The following is a 25191-nucleotide window of genomic DNA, read 5'->3' as shown; positions in this document are numbered from 1 at the left end:
TCCAACAATCACGCTTCCAACCTCAACAACAATTCCAACCACAACAAGTCAAGGAGCGTGATTCTTCGAGTGATGACAAGCTCAATGCGTTAATGCAAGGAATGCAAGGTCTTACTTCTATGTTACAACAAAGCCAACAAAAGAATGAATCGTCCATTAAGGATTTGGAAACCCAAATGGGACAATTGGCAACCGATGTGCATATATTGAAATCTCAAGCATCCACAAAGCTTCCTTCACAACCATTTGTGAATCCAAGAGAGAATGTTAATGCGGTTACTTTAAGAAGTGGGAGACAAGTGGAGAGTCCAAGTCATCATGACGAAGCTAGTGAAGAGGTAGTCAAAGACAAGGAGGAAGTCGCACCAAAGGATAATTCAACACCAACCGACCAATCCAAGGAACCGGTTCCTAGTTTCACTACACCACCTCCTTTTCCTAGTCGTTTTGCTAAATCTAAGAAAGAAGCTCAAGACAAGGCACTCATGGATATCTTCAAGAATATAGAAATCACATCCCATTCATCGAGGCCATCAAGACAATGCCAAGGTATGCTAAGTTCATGAAGGAATTATGCACAAAGAAGGATAGGTTGCTTGATAATGAAATTACTAAAGTTGGCGAGAGTGCGTCGGCTACGCTATTGAAGAAGATGCCTACAAAGTGCACGGATCCCGGTGGTTTCGCGGTGCCAATTACTATTGATACAAAAAGGTTTGAACATGCTTTACTTGACTTGGGAGCTTCCATATGTAATGTCGGCCGATATATATGACACCTTGAATCTTGGACCTTTAAAAGAGACAAGAGTTATTATCCAATTAGCAAACAAGTCTAACATATATCCTAAGGGACTTGTACAAGACGTGCTAGTGCAAGTGAATGAGCTAATTTTTCCGGTTGATTTCTTCGTGGTGGATATGGACAAAAATGAGAATCGTTCATCTACTTATTTACTTCTTGGGAGGCCATTTATGAAGACTGCAAAGACGAAGATTGACGTTGATAAGGGTACACTTACTTTGGAATTCGACAAGGAGATAATACACTTTAACATATTTGAAGCTATGCGCTACCCAAGTGATGTGAATTCCTCTTACTCCATTGATGTGGTTAGTTCATTAACGCAACAAATGGTGGAATTGAGTCAAAAGGACGAACTTGAGGTGGTGTTGCAAAAGAGCATTGAATTGAACTTGTGGTGCCTTGACGACATTGCAAGAAGCTAAAAAGGGTAATGTTTCATATATTACTTTACCCATGGATTATGAATTACTTGTACCATCTATTGTGAAGGCGCCTAAGCTATAATTGAAGCCACTTCCGGAACATTTGAAATATGCTTTCTTGGGAGATGAATATGAGATTCCGGTGATTATTGTAAAGAACCTCACACCGGTACAAGAAGACCGTTTGCTTAGAGTTTTGAAAGGATATTGGGTGGAAAATTGCGGACATCAAAGGCATTAGTCCATCCGTGTGCATGCATAGAATTCTAATGGAAGAGAACGTGAAGCTGGTACGTGATGCTCAACGTAGGCTTAATCCTCCCATGATGGAGGTTGTGAAGAAAGAGATACTCAAATTGCTAAGTGTGGGGGTGATCTACCCAATATCCGATAGCAAATGGGTTAGTCCGGTACAAGTGGTACCAAAGAAGTCCGGTGTTACAGTTGTTAGAAATCAAGATAATGAACTTGTTCATACAAGAGTTCAAACCGGTTGGAGAGTGTGCATTGATTATAGAAAGCTTAATTCCGCAAATCGAAAGGATCACTTTCCTTTACCTTTTATTGATCAAATGTTGGAGCGGTTAGCGAGGCATTCTCATTATTGTTTCTTGAACGGTTATTCGGGATACAACCAAATTGTTATTGTACCGCAGGACCAAGAGAAGACCATTTTCACTTGTCTGTTTGGAAGTTTGCATATAGACGGATGCCGTTTGGTCTTTGCAATGCACCGGATACTTTCCAAAGATGCATGGTAAGTATATTCTCGTACTATGCGGAGCGCATCATCGAGGTATTTATGGATGATTTCAGTGTTTATGGCAATTCTTTTGATAGTTTTTTAGACAACCTTGAACTAGTTCTTAAACGATGCATAGACACAAACCTTGTCCTTAATTGGGAGAAATGTCACTTTATGGTAAGCCATGGCATAGTACTTGGTCACATCGTGTCCTCTTGAGGGCTCGAAGTGGATAAGTCAAAGATAGATTTAATAAGGAACTTACAATATCCCACTTAGGTGAGGGAAATCAGTTCATTTCTTGGCCATGCAGGTTTCTATAGGCGGTTTATCAAGTATTTCTCCAAAATCTCCATGCCGATGAGCTTATTACAAAAGGAGGTAACTTTTGACTTCAACAAGGAATGCAAGGAGGCCTTTGACAAATTGAAGGAAATGTTGACGAGTGCGCCAATTATCAAATCACCGGATTGGAATCTTCCATTTGAATTAATGTGTGATGCTAGTGATTATGCGGTTGGAGACGTTTTGGGTCAGAGAGTAGACAAATTGTCCCATGTTATCTATTATGCATCGAGGACCCTTAATGATGCACAAATCAACTATTCTACCACAGAGAAGGAGTTATTGGCTATAGTTTTTGCATTGGAAAAGTTTCGATCATACTTGGTGGGCACAAAGATTATTGTATATTCCGATCACGTCGCACTTAAATACTTGATAAAGAAGAAAGAAGCTAAGCCAAGGCTAATCCGATGGATCCTATTGCTACAAGAGTTCGACATAGAAATTCGAGACAAGAAAGGTGTGGAGAATACCGTTGTGGATCATCTCAGTAGACTTGTTATGTCTCAAGAAGAGCTTCCATTACAAGACCGCTTTCCGGACGAACAACTTTTCTCCTTGGAAAATTCTACACCTTGGTACGCGGATATAGTGAATTACTTGGTAACAACGAAGGTACCTTATACAATGTCTAACTTCAAAAAGATAAAACTTAAGAAGGTAGCCAAGCAATATGTGTGGGATGAACCATACTTATGGAAATATGGCGTGGATCAAATGATACGAAGGTGCGTGCCTAATTCCGAATTTCAATCTATTCTCTCTTTTTGTCACACTCTTGCTTGTGGTGGCCATTTTTAGTTCTAAACGTACCGCTCTCAAAGTTCTCGAGAGTGGATTTTATTGGCCCACCTTGTTTGAAGATGCACATGTTTTTTTGTAAATCATGTGATAGATGTCAAAGAACGGGCAATCTAGGTGCTTGAAATCAAATGCCACTCACGCCAATCCTCACCGTTGATATTTTTGATGTGTGGGGAATCAATTTTAAGGGCCTTTTTGTCAACTTAAATGGAAATTTTTATATACTTCTTGAGGTGGATTATGTTTCGAAATGGGTGGAAGCTAGATCCACCAAAACTAATGATTCTTAAGTTGTTTGTGATTTTGTAAGAGAAAACATATTCAGTAGGCATGGTACACCAAGAGTGGTGATAAGCGATGGAGGCTCACATTTCAAGAAGGCTTTCCACGCTCTCCTCAAGAAGTACAACATTACACATAAGATTGGTACGCCTTATCATCCACAAACTAGTGGACAAGCGGAAATTTCAAACCGGGAAATCAAGTCCATTCTTGAGAAAATGGTGAATACTACAAGGAAAGATTGGAGCTTTAAGCTTAATGATGCACTTTGGGCGTATAGAACGGCGCACAAGACACCAATTGGAATGTCTCCATATCGGTTGGTTTATGGTAAAGTGATAGACACATTTTTGTGTCTGATTTATCTTGATTCTATATATTGTTAGGGCTCATTTTTGTACTTATTATGGTGTTTTATTTATTTGTAGGTATTTTTGGCCTGTAAACATTTTTGGAAAAATCGGCTCGAAAAGTTGTCTATAGAACCCGGACGAATGGATTTTGGCACCTACGTTTTGGATAAGGGCCACCCCACGACACCCACAGGCACCTGCTAAAGGCACCCCTACTCTGGATAGGGGGGAACCATCTTCATTATTTGAATTATGGTTTATGGTGGGAAAACAAACCAGCATGCATGCAGATTAGGGTTCGCATTCTTGGGAAGATTTAAGGAGATTCAATCTCGGATTTTTGTTGGGCTGGACTTCCTAGAGCATAACAGGGTCGGTATATGTGATTGGATCTAATGAATTGGGTTAGGTCGACCGGGAGAAGGAAACAGAGGTGTTGTGGTTACGGGTTGTTGTTGGAGTATTTTTCGACAATTCAGGGAGATTAAAGGCTAGAAAATCTTCCCCAACATTCGTAGTTATCTAATAAAGAGTTTGGAAGTATTGGGAGAGGTCAAATACGCGTGAAGAGAGTTTGGAAGAAAGAAAACTCTGAAACTTGCTGTGGAGATAAACCAAGATTTTGGGGGAGATTTAATCGAGTCGTGGCCTATAAAACCAGGGGGATAAGTCATATAAGAAGTACGAAACCTTAGGAGAAGTTTAGAGGAGAATAGAGAGCTCCAGAGATCGAGTTGCAGGAAAAATACAATATTCTGCTGCTGCTGCTGAAGAGGAAGAACACGAAGAACATATTACACCCAATAGCAGTCGTTATATTACTAAAGCAGATCACTATCGTTGTTTAACAGTCTTAAAATCCTGTAACAGTGACGTTTGTAACACACTTACGGCGTTGCAAATCTCTGTGTTATTACCTTCTCTTCTTTTTAATCATCTTTTGAGCCATAAACAATTATTTTGAGATCATGATTAATATGAGGAGCTAAACCCCATTGCTGAGGCGATAGAGGAAGCTATTTTTCTAACAAAAAGCGGTACAATCTATTGTATTTAATTTATTGCAATTATTATTATGATTATTTGCCTTGAACTATTATTGAATATGATTTTTATTTGAGTGATTGTGATCTATTTTGATGGAGTATGCTTAGTTTATAGACTCTTGATGCTTCATACTTGGTATTTACAATTATTACTTTTGAAAATCTATTAGTTGCAATATTTTAGAATCAAATTAAACGAGAAAATTGCATGAATATAAATATTTGGACCAAATCACTTTGAACTTGGAAAATAGTGGAATCTTAGCCTCAGTGTTCTTTTAATATTGATACCAACTTTGTCAGTGTTTGTTATAATTATTAGTGAGTTTTCTATCTGGTTTTGAATTTAAGTCTAAAGTCATCCTTCACAAGTTCGAGAATCGAATCACTTTTTACCGCTATCTACAAATCACATCAATTTTTGGCGCCGCCGACGCGGACTTGTTTTTAGGGTTTTAGATTTATTTTGTTTTTATTTTATTTGTTATTATTTTTGTTATTTTTTATGTTTTTGGGTATTTATCTTGTGTCTACAGGTTCTGGATCATAAAGAAAATTGAGCCAAAGCGTTTGGTGATTTCATAAAGATTTGGAGCTAAAAATTAAAGCAAAAAGAACAGAAAAGAAGACAATTTTATTTTAGACAATTTTAGTTTAGGGTTTGTTTATTTTCTTTTAGAAAAAAAAAACTGTATTAGGGTTTATTATTTTTGTAATTTTTCTTTTCTTTTTGGACTTTTGGACTTTGGGACATTATTTTTTTATTATCCTACGGAAGGGTACTTTAAATATAAACTGTTTGCAGAGAAGGAGGACAATTACGATATTGTCTCTGCACCTTGGGTTCGTACACTTGACATCGGAGTCAGTGGCCCGAGTCGACTACAACCGATTCATCCCCCGTCTGGAACGGGAGGTAAGATTCCAAACACTCGTGAATCCCCTGTCAGCGAGTTACTGGACTCTTTCGTATGCATATATGTTGAGGAATGAATACGAACATTTATTTTTCTAGTAAAGGGAAAGGCCTGGCCATACAAGATAAGGGTTGTTCGGATTTCATCACCGTTCTCTTCTTGCCCGCTTTAGGAACACGTAACCTACGCGAACCTAAGCCTTAAAATTTTGACTAGAACGAGACCAATAAGGTAACGAGCTTATTGGAAAGTCGTCCAGAAGGATTGTATTGGGTATTTTGTTAGCCTAACTCAAATTTCAGGAAGATTACTGGAAGTCGATTAGAGCCGCCTTGTAACCCAGGGAAGCGTTTTCCATAGAGGTGGGGGTATAAAAGCTCCTCAGAGCTTCTCTCACTTCTCTTCGACTTACTTTATTCGGATCGTCCTACGAGGTTTGCTAAAATTGTACCTAGTTACCTCTTGGAAGAGTAGAAGCTGGTCTAGAAACAATCTAAGTGGATCCATCATGCTTTTTGTTTGCTAGAAATCAATAAGTTTGATTTGGTTGAGTCGTCCTTGATCTGTGTTTGCTTACCCTTCCAATTTAGAAAATTCTATTGTATGCCTGAACGTAAAAGAGACGCACCAGGTAGATTTGTTAAAGAGAAACCTAGTAGTTCTAAGCGTCTCGATTACCTTAATCTAGAGAGTACGACTTTTGAAGAGTCTGTTTTTGAACGTCCTTTGACTGAGGAGAGAATCCTTGTTGCTCCGATAACGCCAGAAATGGAAACTTTGAAAGCTTTGTTGAATCCAACTAGGACTACTTGTCCCTCATGTATCAGGTTAGCTGAGACGGAAGCAACTTATGAACTTAAATATGGGACCTTACAGCTGCTCCCAATCTTTTTAGGGAAAGAAAATGAAAACCCCTATTTCCATGTTAGGGACTTTGAGGAAATTTGTAGTACCCTCAGGATTAAAAACCTAGATGATGATGCTTTGAAACTTAGGTTATTCCCCTTTTCCCTGAAAGATAAAGCTAAATCGTGGCTATCTAATTTGGCTTCCGGGTCAATCGAAACGTATGAACAACTTACATCTTCCTTTTTGAACAAGTTTTCCCTAGGCACAAAACATCGTCTATAGGACGCAAATCTGCATGTTTTCTCAATAGGAGGGAGAAACTTTGTATAGGTATTTGGAAAGGTTCAATGATTTATTAGACCAATGTCCTCATCATGGTTTAGAGAAGGTTAGGTTAGTTCAGATCCTTTATGAGGGTTTAGATTATCCCACCACAACCACAGTAGAATCTATGTGTACTGGTGAATTTGAGAACCAAACAGTTGATGACGCGATGACATATTTGCCTGAAGTCGCCGAAAAGACCCAACAATAAGAAAGTAGTAGGGGACCCCAGAAAATAATTCTTCTCGGCAGAGGAAACGTTAATAGGTAGAAGGAGGCTATGAATCAGATGCCAAAATTGTTGCTATAGCGAAAAGGTTAGATGCTTTAGAAGTGGGTAACACTAGTGGTAGATTTGAGCCTTTTTGGGAAGGCCAGAATAATGAAGAGCAAGCCAATGCTCTATATAATAACACTAGGTTTGATAATCGTCAGAAGTTTGACCCATATTCAGAAACCTATAATCCTGGTTGGAGAAACCATCCGAACTTTTCATGGTCTAAGGGCCAGAGTCAGGGTCAGTCTAATAATTCTAATGTTTTCCCAGGTTTTGGCTACACTAGGAATACATCAGGCCCAGAAAATAAAAAGACTAGCTTAGAGGAATCTATTAAGATGTTATCAAAAACTCAGGAAATGTTAGCACAGAGCCATGTTAGTTTTCAACAGGAAACCAAGCAGAATTTTCAAACTAATGCTCAGAGCCTTGCTAAGTTAGAACTTCAAGTCGGCCAAATAGCTAAGACCTTAAGTGACAGAGATAATGGTAGGTTCCCTAGTCAGACTAATCCCAATCCTAGAGGAGTTCATGAAGTAGGTACAAAACCATCGAATCAATTGAATGCTATTAGAACCTTAGGAGTGGTAGAATAGTAGACAATCAGGTAACCATGCCCAATAGTGAACATACTGTAGTTCACCCCTCAGGACCACTAGCTAAGGAAACTGATAAAATTTCTGATGATGCCAACTCAGTTCCTGAGAGGTCTGATTCTGTGCCTAGAGCCCCATTTCCTCAGCTATTAGTACCAACAAAGAAGGAATCAAACTTTAATGACATATTGGAGGTTTTTAAGCAAGTTACCATAAACCTTCCTTTATTAGATGCAATTAGGAAAATTCCTGCTTATGCCAAGTTCCTTAAGGATATGTGTACGCGAAAGCGAAAACTTAGCGTCCATAATAAAGCCTTTTTAGCTAGTCTCGTAAGTTCAATTATTCAAAATACTACAACTCCAAAGTACAAAGACCCAGGTTCCACTACCATTGCTTGTACAATAGGTAAACACCGGGTAGAAAAAGCTTTACTTGACTTAGGAGCCTGTGTGAACCTACTTTCGTACCATGTGTACTTACAGCTAGGACTTGGTGAAATGAAACCTACTCAGATAAAACACTGCAGTTAGCTGATAGGTCTGTTAAAATTCCTCGAGGTGTTATTGAGGATGTCTTTATTGAGGTCGACAAGTTTATCTATCCAGTGGATTTCGTGGTCCTATATACTCAACCTGTCCCTGACCCAGAGAACCAGATACCTGTGATTTTAGGTCGCCCGTTTTTAGCTACGTCGAATGCGATCATTAACTGTCGAAATGGTGTGATGAATTTATCTTTTGGTAATATGACTATAGAGATGAACATTTTTAATGTCATTAGGCTACCTTATGAGCTAGATGACACATGTGTTGAAGAGGTGAACATGAAAGAAGCCTTAGTTCAGAAGTCATTACCAAACATTTTATTTGAAGACCCATTAGAAAGTTGTCTATCCCATTTTGGTTTAGATTTTGATGACGATAATACTATTGAACAAGTGAATGCTCTATTAGATTCTACCCCTGTGTTAGACACTGATAGATGGAAATCTAGGTTCGAATCGTTACCAGTTTCTGAGACTACCCTAATTCCTTCTTTAGAAGAGCCCCCACAGTTGGATCTTAAACCACTACCCGATACTCTAAAGTATGTGTTTTTAGGCCCATCTGAGACTTTACCTGTGATTGTAGCTTCCGATTTGGATAGTGATCAGGAAAGTAGGCTAGTAAAAGTACGTCAAGACCATAAGGAAGCTTTAGGGTGGACTATAACAGACATTAAGGGTATAAGTCCTACTGTGTGTATGCATCAGATTCATTTAGAGGAAGACTCCAAACCTTCTAGGGAGATGCAACGTCGACTGAACCCTAACATGAAAGAGGTAGTTCGAAAAGAGGTGCTTAAGTTGTTAGATGCGGGTATTATTTACCCAATTTCAGACAGTAAGTGGGTCAGCCCTGTTCAGGTTGTCCCCAAGAAATCAGGTATCACTGTAGTCCAGAATGATAATAATGAATTAATCCCAACCCGAGTGACCACGGGATGGCGTATGTGTATTGACTATAGGAAATTGAACAAGGTCACAAGGAAGGATCACTTTCCCCTTCCTTTTATCGACCAAATGCTAGAGATATTAGCTGGACATAGTCACTATTGCTTCTTAGATGGCTACTCCGGTTATAATCAGATCGTTATTGCCCCAGAAGACCAAGAGAAAACCACTTTACCTGTCCCTTTGGTACCTTTGCGTATAGACGCATGCCTTTCGGGTTATATAATGCCCCTGCGACTTTTCAGCGTTGTATGATGAGCATATTTTCTGATATGGTAGAACGGTTTTTAAAGGTCTTTATGGATGATTTTTCAGTATTTGGTTCATCTTTTGATGAGTGCTTGCATCATTTTACATTAGTGTTGACTAGGTGTAAAGAAAAGAATTTAGTGCTTAATTGGGAAAAATGCCATTTCATGGTTGAATCAGGAATTGTCTTAGGGCACATCGTTTCTTCAAAGGGTATAGAGGTAGACAAAGACAAAATTGACCTTATTAAGACTCTACAGGTCCCAAAAACCGTAAAATATATTAGGTCATTCTTAGGGCATGCAGGTTTTTACCGTCGATTCGTTAAGGATTTTAGCTTGTTTCTAGACCTATTTGAAATTTGCTTGCAAAAGATGTTAAGTTTGTCTTTGATGATGTTTGCTTAAAGGCTTTTGATAATCTTAAGACTTTACTCACTACTGCCCCGATAGTCCAGGCACCTAACTGGAACCTACCCTTTGAAATTATGTGTGATGCTTCAGTTTATGCTATAGGCGTTGTGCTAGGTCAGAGAGAAAACAAATTACTCCATGTGATTTATTATGCTAGAAAAACTCTGAATGATGCCCAAATGAACTATACAACTACCGAGAAGGAATTGCTAGCCATCGTGTTTGCCTTGGATAAGTTTAAATCCTATTTATTAGGTTCTAAGATCGTAATCTATACTGATCATGTTGCTTTGAAATACCTTTTGTCTAAGAAGGATACCAAACTAGATTGATTAGATGGATCTTTTTGTTACAAGAATTTTGTCCAGACATTAGAGACAAAAAGGGTGCAGAGAATGTGGTAGCAGACCACTTTTTTAGGCTAGTTGTTAGTTCCCCTAATAATTCTCTTCCTATAAGGGATAGTTTCCTGATGGACAATTGTTCTCTGTTTCCCAATCACCTTGGTATGCAAATATAGTGAATTATCTTGTTACTGGTCGAATGCCTCAACATTGGGGTAAGCAAGATCGTTCTAGGTTTTTAGCCGAGGTTAAGCATTTCTTTTGGGACGATCGTTATCTGTTTAAGTATTGTCCGGACCAGATTATTAGGAGATGTGTATCTGAGAGTGACCAGTCTAATATTATCTCATTTTGTCATGAACATGCATGTGGGGTTCATTTTAGTGCTAAGAAGACTGCTGCTAAGATTTTGCAGTGTGGATTTTACTGGCCTTCGTTGTTTAAAGATTCCCATAGTCATTGTGTTTCTTGTGAGCCATTTCTCTTAGAAATATGATGCCTTTGAACCCTATTTTAGTGATTGAGGTCTTTGATGTGTGGGGCATTGATTTTATGGGTTCATTTCCTATTTTGTTTGGTTATCTTTTTATACTTGTCGCTGTAGACTATGTGTCTAAGTGGGTTGAGGCGGTTCCGTGTAAAACAAATGACCACAGGGTCGTAGTCCAGTTTTTGAAAGAGAATATACTTACACGTTTTGGTACGCCGCGAGCTATAATTAGTGATGGAGGTTCACACTTTTGTAATAGACCGTTTGCTCTTTTAATGAAACAATACGGTATTACCCATAAAGTAGCAACCCCATATCACCCTCAGACTAGTGGTCAGGTAGAGGTTTCCAATAGGGAAATTAACGTATTCTAGAGAAAACATTTAATCCAAATAGGAAAGACTGGTCGTCGAGGCTTACTGATGCCTTATGGGCTTACCGTACTGCATTTAAAACGCCCATTGGAATGTCACCTTATTGTTTAGTATTTGGCAAGGCATGTCACCTGCCTTTTGAGTTAGAGCATCGAGCCTATTGGGCTATTAAGAACTTAAACTTTTCACTTGACAAGGCAGGAGCTCAAAGAAAGCTCCAGCTCAATGAGTTGGACGAGATTCGTAGAGATGTATACGATAGTGCTAAGGAGTATAATAACAAAATGAAACTTGTGCATGATAGGAATATTTTACAAAAGTCATTTTCTCCAGGTCAAAAAGTTCTTCTATATGACACTCGGTTGCATCTATTCCCCGGGAAGTTGCGCTCTCGATGGACCGGTCCTTTTGTGGTCCGTACTGTTTTTTCTCATGGCGCTGTTGAGATTGAGACACCAGATGGTAGTAATTCTTCGAAGGTTAACAGTCAGCGATTGAAGCCCTTTATAGAGCCTTTTCCTACAGGTGATGTTGAGGAGGTCCCTCTAGAAGACCATGTTTACCTTGATTGACCATCGAGGCGATTTTGTATGTTGTATATTATTTTTGTAGGTTTTTGGTTACACTTGACCCAAGTACTATCTTTCTTACTTCTCTCTTTACTATTTCCTCATGTTACTTATATTTTTGGTATTGTTATTTAATTAGAAACATTGAGGACAATGTTAGATTTAAGTTTTTGGGTGGGGTAGAACTTTTTGTTACCTTTTCGTTGCAATAAATAAACTCCAGAGCCTAGAAATTTACCCTTATTAAGGATGGCACTATCCAATCTAAGTGGATGGAAGCATTTTGGTTGTAGGAGTTGAGGGACCAATCTGATTAGATGGAAACATCTAAAGAGTCTATTCACAAAAGCACAGAGCTCAGGTGTTAGAAATAACATGGTAGTTTCGCCATATCTCATTGAGTCCTTTTCACTTCTATTTTTATTTTACTTTTCTTTTTAAAATATGTTTCTCTAAGTGATTAGGTGGGGCTCACGATTCAAGTTGTTACCATTGCTAGGGTGAAATAGAGTGATTGAGATGAGAAAAAGAAAAGAGAAATTGAGACCAGACCATCAGACCAACTGGAATAAATTCAATAAAGTCGACCACTGGAACCCTTGTATATGCCAGTTGTGTTGACCTAGAGTTAGGATTATCGACCACTGGTACCCTTGTATATGCCAGTGTGTTGATATTAGTCAGACCGGTATCTCAGTCCATTAGGATAGGTTCATTATGGCAGTGGCCTTCAGACAGATATGAGAAACACCGTTCACCTTAGTCAACATCAAAACCATCTATGTTTTTCTATATCCATCTTCTTAATCTATCCATGTGATTTGTTTGATTCTGAGTTTGGATGCGACTATCTGAGTAGAGCTCTGTCACTTTATATGAATTTTAGTATGCTTGAGTGCGAACTCGTGTACAACAATTGGAATTTCGCATCAGGGTACTTCCTGTAGTCAATAAGTATGCCAACCAAGGAGATTCTTTAGTGCCTTCCAAGGTTCTGTGTAGATAGCTAGGGTCTGGAGTATAAAGGTTTTGTGGGTATACCTCTGGTAAGCCCTCCGGAGACAACACTCCGCCACTAGAGACACTAGGGGTTTAAAGGATTATTGCATACGCTAAATGCAATCGACGATGCCTGCGACAGTGAGTTAGGATTTTTTTTATTTTATTTTCTCGAGGACTAGCAAATAATAGGTTTGGGGGTATTTGATAGACACATTTTTGTGTCTGATTTGTCTTGATTCTATATATTGTTAGGCTCATTTTTGTACTTATTATGGTGTTTTATTTATTTGTAGGTATTTTTGGCCAAAAACATTTTTGGAAAAAATTGGCTCGAAAAGTTGTCTAAGAACCCGGAGAATGGATTTTGGACCCACATTTTGGATAAGGGCCCCCCACGACACCCACAGGCACCTGCTAAAGGCACCCCTACTCTGGATAGGGGGAAACCATCTTCATTATTTGAATTCTGGTTTATGGCGGGAAAACAAACCAGCATGCATGCAGATTAGGGTTCGCATTCTTGGGAAGATTTAAGGAGATTCAATCTCGGATTTTTGTTGGGCTGGACTTCCTAGAGCATAACAGGGTCGGTATATGTGATTGGATCGAATGAATTGGGTTAGATCAACCGGGAGAAGGAAACAGAGGTGTTGTGGTCACGGGTTGCTGTTGGAGTATTTTTCGACAATTCAGGGAGATTAAAGGCCAGAAAAGATTCCCCAACATTCGTAGTTATCTAATAAAGAGTTTGGAAGTATTGGGAGAGGTCAAATACACGTGAAGAGAGTTTGGAAGAAAGAAAACTCTGAAACTTGCTGTGGAGATAAACCAAGATTTTGGGGGAGATTTAATCGAGCTGTGGCCTATAAAACCAGGGGGATAAGTCATATAAGAAGTACGAAACCTTAGGAGAAGTTTAGAGGAGAATAGAGAGCTCCAGAGATCGAGTTGCAGGAAAAATACAATATTCTGCTGCTGCTGCTGAAGAGGAAGAACACGAAGAACATATTACACCCAATAGCAGTCGTTATATTACTAAAGCAGATCACTATCGTTGTTTAACAGTCTTAAAATCCTGTAACAGTGACGTTTGTAACACACTTACGGCGTTGTAAATCTCTGTTTAATCATCTTTTGAGCCATCAACAATTATTTTGATATCATGATTAATATGAGGAGCTAAACCCCATTGCTGAGGCGATAGAGGAAGCTATTTTTCCAACAAAAAGCGGTACAATCTGTTGTATTTAATTTATTGCAATTATTATTATGATTATTTGCCTTGAACGATTATTGAATATGATTTTTATTTGAGTGATTGTGGTCTATTTTGATGGAGTATGCTTAGTTTATAGACTCTTGATGCTTCATACTTGGTATTTACAATTATTACTTTTGAAAATCTATTAGTTGCAATATTTTAGAATCAAATTAAACGAGAAAATTGCATGAATATAAATATTTGGACCAAATCACTTTGAACTTGGAAAATAGTGGAATCTTAGCCTCGGTGTTCTTTTAATATTGATACCAACTTTGTCAGTGTTTGTTATAATTATTAGTGAGTTTTCTATCTGGTTTTGAATTTAAGTCTAAAGTCATCCTTCACAAGTTCGAGAATCGAATCACTTTTTACCGCTATCTACAAATCACATCAATTTTTGGCGCCGCCGACGCGGACTTGTTTTTAGGGTTTTAGATTTATTTATTTATTTTTTATTTCTTTTGTTATTATTTTTGTTCTTTTTTATGTTTTTGGGTATTTATCTTGTGTCTACAGGCTCTGGATCATAAAGAAAATTGAGCCAAAGAGTTTGGTGATTTCATAAATACTTGGAGCTAAAGATTAAAGCAAAAAGAACAGAAAAGAAGACAATTTTATTTTAGACAATTTTAGTTTAGGGTTTGTTTATTTTCTTTTAGAAAAAAAAAAACTGTATTAGGGTTTATTATTTTTGTAATTTTTCTTTTCTTTTTGGACTTTGGGACATTATTTTTTTTATTACCCTACGGAAGGGTACTTTAAATATAAACTGTTTGCAGAGAAGGGGGACAATTACGATATTGTCTCTATACCTTGGGTTCGTACACTTGACATTGGAGTCAGTGGCACGATTCGACTACAACCGATTCATCCCCCGTCTGGAACGGGAGGTAAGATTCCAAACACTCGCGAATCCCCTGTCAGCGAGTTACTGGACTCCTTCGTATGCATATATGTTGAGGACTGAATACAGACGTTTATTTTTCTAGTAAAGGGCAAGGCCTGACCATACAAGATAAGGGTTCGGATTTCAAACACGCATTCTCTCATATGGTGTGGTTATTTCTCACTCAACATTTAAGAATGAGGATATGTTCTTTGGTATTTCTAACTTCTTATTACTAGCATGCAGAAACTCTATGTCCTCATAACTCTTTGGATGCTTGGGACGCTGGAACGCTTTGAAGTTGTAAGTTGTAGTTTGATTTGCTCGAGGACTAGCAAAATCTAAGTGTGGGGGAATTTGACAAGGTGTAGAATACATCCTATTTATTATTTACTGTTTATGCTTTCTCTGCTATTTTCTTGTAAATTATGTATTTTACGCATGTTTTTGAGTTATTAGGTACTCTGGAGTCGCACAGAGGAAAAGAAGAAGAAATCACCCAATTTGTGCGAAATGGGCAATATTGTAATTTCATAGGCGAACACTATCTGGAGTCCATTCAGTTTTAAGGGGAAACTCTACTTGAAGGAGTACTAAATACAGATCAGCTGAAGATAAGGGGCTGGACTTTGGTTAACCCTTATCAGAAGTGACCGGGTGTCATTATCCAGCCTTACCCTAAACCTAAATTCGAGAGAGATGTCTCTCATTCATCCCAATCATTTGCAACTTAAAATCAGAGAAAAAAAAAAGAAAAGAGGCAGCAGCTGCTGCTGTTACTTCCGAGAGAACAGATCGAGAAGATATGAAGAAATCGAGAAATGGAGTCCGATAACTGAAATTGAAGAACAAAACAGTATAGAGTTTGATTCAAAATGGGTTCTTGGTTTGAATATGTGAGTTAATTAAAGATGGGTTTTGAAAGATTAGTGAAGAACCTAACTGCTGCTGTGATATTCGAGTAAGAAATTGAAGCTGAGATAGAGATGGGTTTTGTCTCGAGATCACTATGTTGCTGTTGAAGAAATTGCAGACACATGAAATTAGGGTTCCTGAGATGAAATTAAGATTGGGTTCTGTCAATTGAAGAATACAAGTGATTTCTCATCTCTGTTTGGAAGAGAGATGAGCAGATGAAGATGAATCTGAGAGAGAACTGGTGCTGCTGCTAAGATGGGTTTGTGATTAATTTGAGTTTTGCTGTGAATTGAAGGCTGAATCTGACAAGGAAGAAATAAAGGTTTGAGTTAATGTTGTTGTCGATCTAAGAAATCAGATGAAGGTGTTGATGATTTGTGGTCTTTCTGTTGCCGGTGTGAAGATGGAATTGTTGGTGGAGCAACTGGTATTGGTGGTCTGTGATGCAAGTTTGAACTGAAGCTGTTATGGGATCTGTGGTTAGCCTGTATGGAGGAGATTAGGTGGTGTTGTTGGTTGTTATAGATGGAGAAAATAAGAGATCGACGGTGGTCTTTGGTGAAGAGTTTATGAATGGGTATTGGTGCTGCAGGAGCAAGAATGGGTGGTAGCAAATCTGCTACTGATGCTGCAGATGAATCAATTAGATGTATGTTAGGATTAATACAGGGAAGAAGAGTTGTTGCTACTGTTGATTTTGGAGAAAAAGAAGAACACAACAGAAAAGGGAATTCAAATATGCTAAGTCACCAGATTAATGAATGGAGCAGGAACTGGTGGTGCAGGTTCAATACTTGAGCTTGTACAGAATTGATGCTACTGTGTGCTGCAACATTGCAGATGGAATGTGGTTTATGGCTCAAATGCAGTCAGCTAGTTATTGTTGGTGGTGTATTTCAGTTGGCAGTGGCTTGGTTCTGATGGTGGAATTGCAGGTGATGATTTAATGTGAGATGAAGATGATGGCTAGAGCTGCATTTGAGTGCCTGAGATATAAGTGACTGGAGAGGATCTGAAGGCAATGTCTAATGAGCAGATGCATATGAGCTTAGATTGCAGGGATTGTGACCTGTGTTTGGAAAATGCAATGGTGAGTTTCAGTGTTGGTGCTGACTGGTGTGCAAGAATGAATGCTTGACAATTTAGATGAATGTTAGGATACAGGTTGTGCAGGAACTGAAGAGAAGTGAGGCCTGAATTCAGCCGGGAATAGCCAGAAAATAAACGGAACTATGTCGAATTTTATACCTACGAGTTAACTCAGCGAGTCCGTTAACCGATCCAGACCTGTAATTTAGACCAGTAAGCTCAGTAAGACTGACTGAGAAGCTGATTCAAGATGGCTGACTCCTCCTCCCTTTGACTTGTTGACTGACGGTTGACCAGTCTGACTGTTAAGCAGATAATATTCTGTTATCAGAGATGACATTTCAGGTGGACGGCGGTGACTTTTCCGGACGGATTCCGGTGATTCTAGGATTTTCCCGGCGACCAAAATAACAGATTTTTGTATGAGTTTCTCTCATGGGGTGTGAAGACCTAGAATTGGAATGGGTTTGAGGAATTGGGCTTGAATTTGGAAGGAGAAGGTGGGATAGTTTTACAAAGACAAGGATTTGGAAGTTGAGCTACAAAAGGAAAGGGATTCTATTCCTAAGTGGATTGCAAGAGCATTGAAGCCTATAAATAGAGAAGTTCATTACACGACTTACACACCTCTCTACACACACAACACTTGTGTTTTTGCTTACTTTGAAAATTCTTCTTTTAATTATTTGTGTGAACTTTAAAAAATTCTCCCTTTAATTATTTGTGTGAATTTCAAAAACATGAGTAGCTAATTTTCTTATTGATTGAGGATGAATTCCTAGTTCTTAACATGTTTTGAGTTTTGTTTTTAAATCTACTTTGAAGTTTTTCACATGATTATCGTTTGTTTTTACTAATAGGAATGTTTATATATTCATGGTTGATTGATAGATTGTTTAGGAGGCCAACTAAATTGATTTGTTAATTGATCTAAAGCTAGTGAAACTTAGGGGATAAGTAATCGTTTCTTGACTCTTTACACAAGTAGAAAACACGATACCTTGCGGAGGGATTCCGTTGAGCAATTGTGTGTGGAAACAACGTTAGCAAGTAGACCTTGATCTAAGAGTCTAACTACTAATATCAACCTAATAAATTCATAAATCTTAATGCGTTTAACTAAATTACATCTTGAGTGAGCTACTTCTAGGTGGTTTGGTGAATTGAATCCGGTAGTCGAGAACTTCCTTATCCGGTAATATTAGGGATTTAGGGGTTTAGCACTGAGCTAGCTGCTTTACCTACGGTTGGTGATAATTTGTGACTAATAAAAAGTGGAAAAGAACATAACTTGAATCATTGTTTTGCAACGAAGAAGGATTCCTTGATCTAATCTCTCTTATTGATTTCAACTTTATTTTCTTAATTGCTTTTTGTTTATTCTTTTATTACTTTATAAAATCTAAAACCAATCCCCCCTTTTTGTGACAACTAAACAACTAAAACCTCTTGCTCCTCGTAGGAACGAACTTGACTACACTATATTACTTGTTAATTAGGTGGAAAAATATTAATTAATTTGTTGTGGTTACGACACGCATCAAAAAACCTTTTCATCATTCGTAGACTTCTCATTTTTCTTTATTGAAGATTAGATTCCTTCACATAGATACACATTAACTGCTTCTACTGCATCCCTTTTTGTGGTACCTCCGATTACAAGATCCATGATTCTGTATTTTTCAAAGAAAAGATGGTGAAAGACATTTTGATCACAAAGGAATATAAATCACCAGAAACACCAAACCCTAAAGAGTTTTTCCAAAGGCATTTTGAAAAATTCCTTACGGTTCACGACCCATTATCTATTTTTGATAAGAAAATGTTCACTCTACAAAAATTAACTTACATGTACCTATGTAAATTTCTCATGATTTAAATTTATTAGCTTAAGTAAAAACTTATGTTTAGCTCAGCAAACATAGTTTAGAGCACAAGAAATATTATGAATATTTGGAGAGAAATCACCACACACATCTTTCTCAAAAGTGAAGTATCTCTTCCAACTGCTAACGACGAAAAAAATAAATTCTATCAAGTTCCAGAGCGAGCACATACACATTCAGGTAACACTAAACATAACTTTTTCCATTCTACTAAACATTGCTTTTGTTGTGGAAAACCAGGTCACTTGCAAAGGAATTGCAGATTTCTTAAACGAGATAAAACCAGATCTGATTGTTAAGATGACAAGATCTGATGTTCCAAACTGGAGAAAAACTGAGTCTCATAATATCAGTTCTTCTAGTGTTCCCTCCAATAAGTTTCACAATTATATTGGGGAGAAAAATAAATACGTTGCTCCAAAAGCTGCTCAGAAATGGGTACCAAAGAAGATCAATAAACCAACGAGTGTTATTAAGAAGGATCTCCTAGATAAGAGTTCGACAAGGGATAACATCTTAAAAAGGTATGGAACAGTTATTGAAAGTTTCAAGGAAGTTGTTAAATTCCTAGAGTCCATGCATTATTTTGTTTCAAATACCTGTGGTGAGCAAGATTTTATTCTCCTCAACACAACCTGATTGTGTTGGAAGTGCATCCTCACCAAGAAGCCCTAGTAAATGTGGTGAGGATTGCAAAAGAATTGGGTCGCACATATTATGTTGGATAATTTTTGAATATGTGGAACAATTTATTGTTTCGAGCCGAGTTTAACTCGCTTACATATTTCTCGAAATATGTGTTGGTAAGATTTCACTTTAGCCAAGTTCATCTTTACTTGTGACGAAAGTCATATTGATTATTTCAATAACCTGAAAATCGCTTTGATGAAAATAGTTTGTGGATAACAACTATTTTAACATCCTCTAAGAAAGTTTCAATGATTGAAATGAGAGTTTAGAACAAGTAACCATGTTTGGATATAAACATAGTGTGTTCTCACATTTGTGTAAAAGTCCAAAACCGAGAACCTAAAGTATGCGTACCCGTATGCGTACCGGCGGTTGTTGGAAATCTGGGTAAGTATGCGTACTCGTATGCATACTGGCGGAAGTTTCACGTCCGTGAATTTCTGCTGGAGTTTGGAAGTAAAAAATAAACTCAATCCGGCTACTTAAGTACGCGTACCCGTTTGCATACTTAAGATGGTTACTTTCAAAAATCGGTTTGTTCATGAAATAAAACATTTATATAATAAGGAATGCAATCTTTTACAAACCGTGGCTATGATGTTTATGAATTTATTCGAGTGAATCAAAATCGATTTTGCTTCAATTGTGTGTTATATACTTCTATGAGATCTAAGCAGTTGAACAACTCTCTAACTAGTTTCATTTGAGTCATTTGAACTAGTTATGGTTAAGATGAATAAGGTTGATATGAGAGTGATCATATGGTTAACCTCGATTTACTATTGTTGAGCCAACATGGTTTACACGTTTAGGTACGGTTACAGAAACCTAAATGAGGGCACTTTTCATTTGTGTGTAACAAGCTAAGTTCGATGTAACGGTTAAAAGATGTTAGCTTGGTTGAATCAGGTTTTTCATCTAACGGTGAATATTGAATGCTTTGTTACCAAGGTAACTAAGATTGCAAACCCTGATATGAAAACTATATAAAGGAGAAATCTAGCAACTGGGAAACCTAATCCCCACACTTATGTGTGTTATTAGTTGCATAAGCTAGAGTCGATTCTCCTTTAACCTTAGGTTTCTCTCGAGACCCTGTAGGTTAACGAATTAAAGACTTTATTGGGATTGTGAAGCTAGACCTAACTATTTTCTCTGTAGTTGCGTGATCTGATCTTGCTGTTTCTATCATGTTGAGTAAAATTGTAAGAATTGGCTCGAGATTTATATCTCCGATAGGCAAGATAGAAAAGTAATCACAAACACATTCGTCTCATTGTTTGTGATTCTACAGTATCTCACTACACCAAATTTTGGGATTAGAAACAGAACTTAGCCGTTACTAAAATGGGTTGTAACGGCTGTCGCCTGTTTCAAAAAAGGGTGTTATATTTTTTTTTGTAACGGCAATGTAGCCATTACGAATTTTCGGTTGCAACGGATTCTGTAACAGGCTGAAGCCGTTACTACGTGGCAAGTCGTATCAGGCGCAGCCGTTACGAAATTTTTGTAACTTGACAATCGTAACATGTTCTAGCCGTTACGAATGTTTTGTAACTTGACAATCGTAACATGTTCCAGCCGTTACGAACATTTTTGTAACAGCAAAAAAATTACTGCTAGTCAACATTGACCTGGTCAAAATCAGTCAATACGGCCAATTTTGACCAGGTCAATATTAACCGGCGGTTCATTTTCAGCCGGAAATATGCCGGAATTCAAATAACCTGCCTACCATTTTCATTCCATCACATTCATTCAATTCATATAACTTTCAATCAAATAAGAATATTCAATTCATATAACTTTCAATCAAAGAAGATCATTCAATTCTTCTAAGTACCAAAATTCTTCTCGCAAGTACCAAATTCTAAGTTAAAAAACTTGCTGAGTTCATAGAAACTTCCTACATTGTAACTCACAAACTTACAATATTGAAAAGAAACAATCAGATGCCAATTGGTTCATAGATAGTTCATAAGCCAAGGCTATCCCACCAAACCTGCAATCAAGATATGTGAATTAGATGAGTCAAAGCAAAGGCTACCAGTACTTACCAAGAACCACATAACCTCAATGAAAAGTAAACATGTCAGTAGTGTCAATCCACGCCCACAAGAGGATATAGTAAAGTATGATGTAATCATAAAGGACTTATGAGATGATGTTCTCAGTGTCACCATCGATCCCAGCTTTATCCCACACGTCAGATCAGTGTTATGCTTCACTCCATTGATTTTGTAATTCCATGACCCACTATCGGGAACCTGAAAATACAAAGCACCAGTTAGCCTCTAGTTCATCATATACAAAACACCACAAGGAAAACATCTACCATACAAATCAGTTCAAGACACTTTGCAACCCACCTATTATATTTTTAAGAAGTGGATCAAGTTTCACCGACTTCAAAAACATGATTACAGTCACTAATAAGTAGATTTTCAGCGTTTATCTAGAGACAACAAACTAAACACCGTCTAGGTATAGTATATGTGCAGCTGGCCAGCCATATAAAGAGGCAATCAGCTTTAACTTTAAGCATCTGCCACACACCTAACTTATAAGACTTTGGAAGTTCCAGGTCAACGTTGACTTTGAAACAGACATGAGTATTATGGGGTTGGGGACCTAAAAAGAAATCATCCAATACTATTTAACTCATGTTAACGAGAACCTCAGGTGACTACCAAGATGTTGTTCAGTATTAAGGGACTATGTTCAACTATCAAGAGACTGACCTTTTTCTTAGCATCTTGGAATAATGCACGAACATGGAGAGCACCATCTATCAAGGGTACTTGCAGAATACTCCCACTCCCTGCGACAAGCAACAATCATGTCAACACTTCTGTTAATATTATCTTGGTGACGGTTAACAACACCAATCCAAGGGAACTGTAGTCGATACCATTTTCCTTCTAATATCTAGTGAACCCCAAGAATGTCAATCAAGACATTACCCTGTCAACCAATCTTAGAACTTTAAATTCTTAAGAAATACCTTGAATCATATTTGGAGGTTGGAACATCTCTTCCACCTCGTAATTTGGATACTAATAAAAGACAAAACATCTCTATGACCATAGGATTTGTTTGAGAATATAACGAAGAACCGCAAGGCAGTAAGCAACTTACATCAACAGCGTCGGTACCCTTATCCATGAGATCTATCTTTGCCAAGACCCCTGAACTGATCTCTCCTGAAAAATGCAAACAGAAAATACTATGAATAAGGAACTGGGTCGTAGGACTACACCTTCTCAATAAATGAGCAAACCATGTTCTCAATATTCGCAGTGATGCTATCAGATTATAAAGAAAACCATTTTCAGAGCCGGGTTTATCAGTCAATTCCATATTAAGAAAATAAGTTGGATCATAATATATCATGAATTACAGTAAGAGAACTAGGAGCATTGATCTACAACTCAAACCTGACGAAAAGGTAAATGATTTAATGAAACATACCAATGACAACTTTTGTCAACCCAAGTGTATTAGTGTCCCTTACCATGCAGCAATATCGATTTTTCAGGCACAAGTCTCGTGACAGGATTTATTCCGGGAACATTAAAATCGAGATCCATTAGTGCAAAAGAAAAGGAGAAATCCAAGGAGAAACATATGAAATTTATCAACTACCTAAATGATAGTATAGAAGAACTGTAACTAAAACAAATCTACCTGCTTCTGGTTTCTTAATATCACTACGCACCTTGTTAAATATCACAAATCCAATCTCTTCACCAAATGTGTATGTTCCACATCACCTACAAACCATAAACAACCACCACTCAACACAAATTTCATACAATCTCGCCGCGCATTGCACATGATTAAAATCTAACTGACAATAATCAAAAATACGAACCCTTACCAAGATCAGTTCATACCACCTGCAATGCCATGGCTTGACTTCACTCGGTTCAACCATCAACTTCAGTTCAGCTCAGCCCACACAGTAATTCAGTTCCGTTCACTCTTCCATAACTCAATTTCCCATTCTTTATTATCACCTGCAATTGCTTCTTTCCACACTTCACACAGTACAATCTCAATTCTCAACTGCAACCCCAGCAACTGCACTTCAGAAGCTCCATAATCCATCGCTCCAATTCTCAACCAGCAGACCACAATACCCATTATCCATCACTGGTTTCTCCAAAACTGAGTTGCAGATGCAACCCATTTTCTCAATTCAAACCAGATTCTTATCCACCACCAGAATTCATCTTCTACAGTTGCAGTATCATACAATAACCTACCAGATCCCTACTTCTCATCTTCTCAGACTCATCAATACAGCACACATCAATTCTATCTCCACTTTTTGTAGCTTTTAGAGCAGCTGCAACTTCAACACTTGAACCCTAATTTAGGATTACAGACTGCAAACGACACTCTCACAAGAGATTAGGGTTTATATTGCAGAATATTAAAAAATCTAAAGAACTTCACATCTCAGGGGAAAAGGGAATAACAAACCTCAGATCTGAAGCGCTTCACTGGATCAATTCGATTAATGTAAGCTTAGCTTAGGGTGGAGAGAGGCTTACGCAGGTGACGATGAAACCCTAAAATCAGATGATGAAAGAGTTCTAACTCTGAACTCTCATAAACAACCTGAAATTAGATGATGAAACCCTAAAATTTGATTAACAAACTGGACAGCAAACCCTAGAATCTGATTAACAAACTGAAACCTAAAATCGGAAAAACTGAAACCCTAAAATAGATGATGAAAGACTTACATAGATGATGAAATGGAAATCCTAATCTGGATTAACAGATGTGAATCTTCAGGGAAGAAGAAAGAGAGAAGAGAAGAGGTCGTCGAAGATTACTGAAGATGGTTTCTGTGAGAGGAAGAAGAAGGGCAGGAGAAAAGAGAAAGAGAAAGAAAATGGGCTTTTTATAAAAGTAGGCCTGTTTTTTTTGGTGCTTTTCAAATCTAGGCCACTTTTTTTATTTATTGTTAGACTAGGCAAGTTTTGACCAAAAATGATGGATGGAAAGTTAGCACCGTTAGGTGTAACTAAAAAGACCTAAAAGTCCTTTGTATCACTGATTTAATGTTATATCATTGATTTAACTCAGTTCCTCCTTTGAAGTCCTTTGAATCGATGATTTGAGTCCGTGTCACTGATTTAAATCGGGGAACGGTTTCAGTTCAACCCATGTATGTACTGTAATCACGACCATTTCACTGTCATCATTCTCAGAAGCAAAGAGAACCCATCATTCTCAGTTCAACTCATCTATGTGTGTATATAATCCATCAAAAGCAGTATCTAATTGACGGCAAAGCTAATTCAGTTTAGGCTGGAACAAGAGTTGTGCGGTTCATGCATTTTAACAAGCACCTCGTGTGCGTTTTGCTGCTGCTTCAGAGATAAACTCCCTCTTGATTTCTAAGACCATATTCTATCTCTTTCCCTGCAATATGATTCAATTCCACCAATACCTCCCATTTCCAATCATTCAAACCTATAAAATACACATTAATCTCTTCACCATTTGTTCTCCCAGCTACACCTAGCAACATCACTGCTAACACCTGCTCCCTGCAATTCCATCTCAGACTCATAGCACCATTTGTTCTCCCAGCTACACCTAGCAACACCACCTGCTACTACTTGTACATTGCAGCACTTCAACTGCTTCAGTTCTTTCGACCATCCCAGCACGATAATCTCTGTCTTCCTACTCAATTCAATAACACAAGACAACTATTCTCCACAGACTTTCCTGT

At 37.9% G+C, this 25191-nt stretch overlaps 1 long non-coding RNA gene and 1 pseudogene across 1 annotated transcript; both read right to left on the bottom strand.

Annotated features, from left to right (window-relative positions):
- Positions 1–6851: 6851 nt before the first annotated feature.
- On the bottom strand, positions 6852–6951 carry LOC113276812 (annotated as a pseudogene).
- Positions 6952–21361: 14410 nt separating this feature from the next.
- LOC113274225 lies at positions 21362–24299 on the bottom strand. Its single transcript, XR_003322875.1, has 7 exons — positions 24191–24299; positions 23925–24062; positions 23317–23827; positions 22908–23209; positions 22575–22639; positions 22178–22257; positions 21362–21703 (listed from the first exon to the last, which is right to left on the bottom strand). It is a non-coding gene; the product is annotated as an uncharacterized LOC113274225 (long non-coding RNA).
- Between the last annotated feature and the right edge of the window lie 892 nt (positions 24300–25191).

This window comes from Papaver somniferum, chromosome 4 (genome assembly GCF_003573695.1).
Source record: "Papaver somniferum cultivar HN1 chromosome 4, ASM357369v1, whole genome shotgun sequence".
Classification (NCBI taxonomy): Eukaryota; Viridiplantae; Streptophyta; class Magnoliopsida; order Ranunculales; family Papaveraceae; genus Papaver; species Papaver somniferum.
The sequence above is the reverse complement of the archived record's forward strand: the minus strand, read 5'-3'. Positions and strand labels throughout refer to the sequence as shown.